This window comes from Hyperolius riggenbachi, chromosome 12 (genome assembly GCF_040937935.1).
Source record: "Hyperolius riggenbachi isolate aHypRig1 chromosome 12, aHypRig1.pri, whole genome shotgun sequence".
In the NCBI taxonomy this organism is placed as follows: domain Eukaryota; kingdom Metazoa; phylum Chordata; class Amphibia; order Anura; family Hyperoliidae; genus Hyperolius; species Hyperolius riggenbachi.
The window spans coordinates 180,669,012-180,675,011 of record NC_090657.1 but is presented as its reverse complement, the minus strand read 5'-3'; positions in this window follow the sequence as shown (position 1 = coordinate 180,675,011).

The window sequence follows — 6,000 nt, the reverse complement described above, 5'->3', positions numbered from 1 at the left end:
ACTGTCCCTCCAAAAGAGGGACACTTGGGAGCTTTGTTAAAGCCAATTCTGAATCAGAATGGAAGGCAGTGAAGGGATTTGCATAGGTGAGTCGTGGAGACAGAATGATGGGAAGAGTAGAGTAGTCTGGCTGCTGCTGTTGTTGATTCTGAGGGCATGGACAAGCAGTTTGACAGTGTCAATGGAAGATGCAGACCAGGGCAAATTCTAGGCCAAAGTGCACCCTGGGCGAGGGTGTAAACCCCCCTCCCCCCTGCCGAGGAGCCAGGTATAGGTGCCCGTAGTATAGGTTAGCCAGGTCTAGTTGCACTTCGTATAGGTAGCCAGCTATAGGCCCCCCACTATAGGTAGCCAGGCATATGTGCCCCAGTATAGGTTAGCCAAGTGGGTGCCTCCAGTATAGTTAGCCAGTATAGTTGCCCCCAGTACAGGGTAGAGATAGGCAGGTTCCCCCGGTATAGGTTAGATAGGTAGGTGCCTCTAATATAGGTAGTCAGAATAGTTGCCCCCAGCATAGGTTAGATAGGCAGGTGCCCCCAGTCTATAGGTGCCTCCAATATAGGTAGCCAGTATAGTTGCCACCTGTATAGTTTAGCTATGTAGGTGCCTGCAGTATAAGTTAGATAGGTAGGTGCCCCCAGTAAAGGTTACATAGGTAGGTGCCCCCAGTTTAAGTTGGATAGGTAGGTGCCCCCAGTACAGGTTAGATAGGTAGGAGCCCCCAGTACAGGTTAGATAGGTAGCTGCCCCCAGTAAAGGTTAGATAGGTAGGTGCCCCAGTATAGTCCAGATAGGTAGCTGCCCCCAGTGTAGGTTAGATAGGTAGGTACGCGAAATATAGGTTAGATAGGTAGCTGCCCCCCCAGTATAGGTTAGATAGGTAGGTACCCGCAATATAGGTTAGATAGGTAGCTCCCCCAGTATAGGTTAGATAGGTAACTGCCCCCAGTAAAAGTTAGATAGGTAGGTACCCGCAATATATGTAGAAAGGTCCGTGGTATGGAGGTACATATGTATACACAGTAAGTGGTAATCCTGGAAGGCCTGTTTTTGGAGGTGCACCCATCTGCAGTGTGAAGTCGGCCTCAGCATTGTTCTTGTGTCTGGTTATTTGCCATGTGAACTAGGCCTAAAGTATGTTCAGAAATGAGAAATGAAAACACCACCATGGAGTGTAGAAGGTAGAGAGGGGGTCAGTCACATGAAGAATGCCTGAAATGGATGTAGCATGGACATGTAACGGAACGACACATATATTGCAGCATCTAGAAACAGGGCCTTAGGGCTGGGACCCACTAGAGCGTTTTTGGATCGCCATAAATTGCTGGCAATTTCCAAAACCGCTTTGTTAAAGTAATTGAATTGAGAGGAACCCACCGGAAGCATTGCGACTGAGGGAATCGCAATTGCAAGACATGCAGCATTTATGGAGTGTTTGCGCTCCAATGGAAAGTTTGTAAGCGCTGTTAAATCGCTACACAGAGCGATTTGTGTGCAATTTTAAAGCGCAGGAAGAGCCCATAAGCCCTTGTTTTTAACTATAATGCTTTAAAAGCACTGTGATACTTCCGTTTATAGTCTCCTGGATGAAGGGAAGTCCACAGACTGCTTTTATACTCCACATGGTGCCAGCCAGCCAATCACATGTGTAGGCCACTTTAAAATGTTTATATTGCTAAACACACATGCAAACGACAAAAAAACAAACAAATTGAAACGACCAATCAGAATTGAAATTGCTAATCCCAAATCACGGGTCAAAAGCTAACACTATTTTAAAATTGCTATTCCTAGAGGGTCCCAAGAATACAAAATACCTATAAGGCAACTCTTGGCCTTTTGGCCTACAATGGCTCGTGTGTTGTGTGATGGAGGTCATGGCATTCTGTTTTTAAAAAGGTAGAGCTTTGCTTTATCCGCTTCCAGACTAGTAGGCCCCTTAAAGGGGAACTGAAGTAAGAGGTATACGGAGGCTGCCATATTTATTTCCTTTTAATCAATACCAGTTGCCTGGCAGCCCTGCTGGTCTATTTCTCTGCAGTAGTATCTGAATAACACCAGAAACAAGCAAGCAGCTAGTCTTGTCAGATCTGACTTTAAAGTCTGAAACACCCGATCTGCTGCATGCTTGTTCAGGGGCTATGGCTAATAGTATTAGAGGCAGAGGATCAGCAGGGCTGCCAGGCAACTGGTATTGATTAAAAGGAAATAAACATGGCAGCCTCCATATACCTCTTACTTCAGTTCCCCTTTAAGGACCTGAGACTTTTTTGGTGCGAAAACAGGGCTCACCGATGTCATGCCACACGGATCTGCCGCTTCCGCCGCACTCCCGTCATTGAAGCCCACTTGCTCTGCTGTTACCATGACGATGTAATCGGTTCCTGACCCTGTGATTGATATGAACCAATGAGATTGGCCGACGTTGATCACAGGCAGGCTCATGGAGCTCTGCTGTCATACCAACAGCAATGTGAGTGGGCTGCAGCAGCGGAAGAGCGGCATGATCAGCGGTAGCGTGCAGTGCTTGAAATCTGAGCCCTGGCAGGGATAACAGGTCCCAAACAGGGCGCAAATTTCAATCAGCAAGGTCTGGAAAGGGTTAAAGTAGGATGAGGAAAGCATTTCTCGGTTTTTGCAACAGGCAAAATCTAGAAGGAAAACTCTCACACAGCGACAGCACTGTACTTCTCCTTATCTGGAACGTAGGTGGGGGAGAGAAGGAACTGCGCTGTCATATCAGTGAGGCAGAGGAACAAGCACACATCACCTGCCACAATTACTGGAAGAGTCACTGCTAATCTCACACAATTCAAAAGAAATGCCGCCTACACAGGAGGATTCTGGGAAGTGATGACATCGCCTCCTCTATAGTGGCCGATCAGTCATGTGTGCAGTGCCTGGAAGCCAGGTCTTATGTGCGCTTCTTGGAATTCTGGGTAATATAAGTAATGTCATCATGACAGTCAGTCATGCAGCAAACAGATATTTGTTTATGCTTTGTTAGACAAAACTTAAAAGGAGTACTGTAAGGGGGCGAGGGGGAATAAAGAGTTGAACTTACCCAGGGGTTCTAACGGTCCCCTGCAGACGTCCTGTGCCCGCGCAGCCACTCACCGATGCTCCGGTCCCCGCCTCCAGGTTCACTTCTGGAATTTCTGACTTTAAAGTCGGAAAACTACTGCACCTGCACAGCCGCGCCCTCCCTCCCGCTGACGTCACCAGCAAATCATACTGTAGATACCATGCCTTAACAACCTACTTTTCAATTTGCTGCTGTCCTTTTTTTAATGCAGACAAACAAAAATGAAGCTTGCTGGAAACCATGGCAACAGTATGCAGATTACTCGGGATTTGCGAGAATTCTCATCTCTCCATTTGTCCAACTGGCCCCAAACTAAAGCTTGGTACACATTTTAAATTATGATTGGCCAATCATTGACCAATTTTACCACCTCCATGTAGCATGAGGGTCAACATATATGGAATATTATGAGCAGAATGTGTACGCAAATCCTCATATTACATGAAGGTAATTTGTAAATCTGTGCAAAAAACCTGCCCTGCCTACATCTCGGAGTTTGTTCACAGGTATACACTAGGCCGCCCCTTCCGGTCCTCCAATGACCTTCCCATAACTGTCCTGCGCATCTCCCCCTCCCATGCAGGAGTTCTCAAGTGCTGATGCCCCCCCCCCCCCGTCTGGTACTCCCTTTCACTGCCCATCAGACTCGCCCCATCTTCAACAGCACAAACCCTGCCCTACCTAAATCGCAGGCCGCCCCTTCCAGTCCTCCAACGACCTTCCAATAACTTGCCCGTACATTTACGTGTGAGCAGGTGAATTAGTAACCCTGTCACCCAGAGATCCTGGCATAACTTTCAAGCTTCATGGTGGAAACTGCATGTGAATTTGCATAGAACGCTAGCGTATGGGATGCACAAAAGTCGCATTGCTGTGGGACACGCAACACGATTTTATGCGCGTTTTGAAATTGTACAGCAAGGGTTTTTTTCCCGCATACAGCATGTGATTAACACACAAAGGTTTTCAATGATAGAGAATGTATTTTTTTCACTAGATATGAATATGAATAAACCCAAAACGGAAATGCATGAAAAAGGCACATAAAACGCACACATGTAAAAATGCAAACGCAGAAACGCATAAGACAGAAAACTCATTTTTTTTCCTGCACAATCAAGTGTTCTCCATGCCTCAAAGAGGTTCTAAGAGGCTTAAGGTGGCCACACACCGTGCAATTAAAAGATCACATTTTTCACCAATTCGATAATTTCGATCTGTAATCTTGAAAAATCGAGAGCTTTTCTTTGTTTTTGATCAATAATTCTGATTGAATTTCCTGTTTTCTTCGATTTTTTGAGATTGGACAGACCAACTTTATCAAGAATTGTATGGTGTGTGATGGATTGTCAATTACTTGATGTACAGTTCCAAACAATCACTCAAAAAAATTGATTGCCAGTCTCGAATTGAACAGATATTTAAAAAAAAAAGTTTTGTATGGTGTGTAGCCACCTTTATACTTCATATTTGATGTATTCTATATTACAGCCTTGGTTGTCTTTCAGTATGAGAGCTTAGCTTTTATTATTTTGTATTGAAATAGTTCCGACATTCAGCGCTGTACAGAGTGTATATATAGTCTTGTCAGTAACTGTCCCTCAGAGGAGCTCACAATCTAATAGTTATATGTCCATTGTAGTCTAGGGCCAGTTTTAGGTGGAAGCCAATTAAACTATCTGGGAGGAAAATGGAGTGTCTGGAGAAAATCCACGCAGACACGGGGAGAACATGCAAACTCTATGCAGATAGTGCCCTGGCTGGGATTTAACGACCCAGCGCTGCAAGGCGAGAGCACTAACCACTACGCCACCGTGCTGCCTACACAATCTGTTCAATATCTGTTGGCCCTCATACTACATGGAGGTGGTAAATTTGGCCAATCAAATCAAAATTGGATGTGTGAGCAAGGCATCAGTCATCCCCCATACTCCCACTATGTTCAAATATGACCCGAGCAAGAGCTAGACTTTCCCACCAAACGTGTACTGGGTCAGCTGTGATAGAAGGTCTAATAGTAAAGCCTGGCACACACTTTCAATTATGTATGGCCAATCACTAACCAATTTTACCACCTCCATGAAGTATAAAGGTGAACAGACAGTGAATAGAGCCCAGTCTGTTCATAGTATTCAATAAGGGCAGTTTGGTAAAATAATTTTGGTCGGTAGAATACCGTATCAGTATTTCACATTTTTTTCCAAATTCACTAAAGATTTTCCGCATGAGGCAGAAGGTCGGTAATTTACCAAACAAACATGCCTCAATTCACTAAGCCCTGCTCGGTAAGCCATGTAGCAGGGCAGCGGTGAGGCAGGGGGCTGTGTGTATGAGTTGAGGTTTTCTGTCTAGTACATCCTCTACATCCCTTTAGAGCAGGGGTCTCAAACTCAATTTACCTGGGGGGCCGCAGGAGGCAAAGTCAGGATGAGGCTGGGCCGCATAAGGAATTTCACAATCGCGGCGCATCGCCGCCTCTGCCCGCCCCTCTCACTCTTCCTTCACAGAGAGGGGCGGGGAGAGGCGGCGATCCATGCGGCGATTGACGTCAGGAGGGGCAGAGCTGAAGCTGAAAGCTCTACCCCTTCCAGGAAATGCCGGCGGATTGCCCCCGGGCAATTTGGGGGCTCTGCAGCCCTCGATTAGCAGCGGGGATGCGGCGGATTACTTGGGAGCACTGAAGCAAACTATAAGGAAGCTTTTGCCGGCGAGGGCCACAAAATATTGTATTGAGGGCCGCAAATGGCCCGCGGGCCGCGAGTTTGAGACCCCTGCTTTAGATGTACTGCAGCCACCAGGGGGAGCTCTTCTGCATGCCAGAATACAGGATTTTCACATTTAAAGGGAAGCAGAAAAGCTTAAAAATGTTTACCTTCCTCTGCTCTTCAACAGTGAAAGACCCACCCAGTATTCCC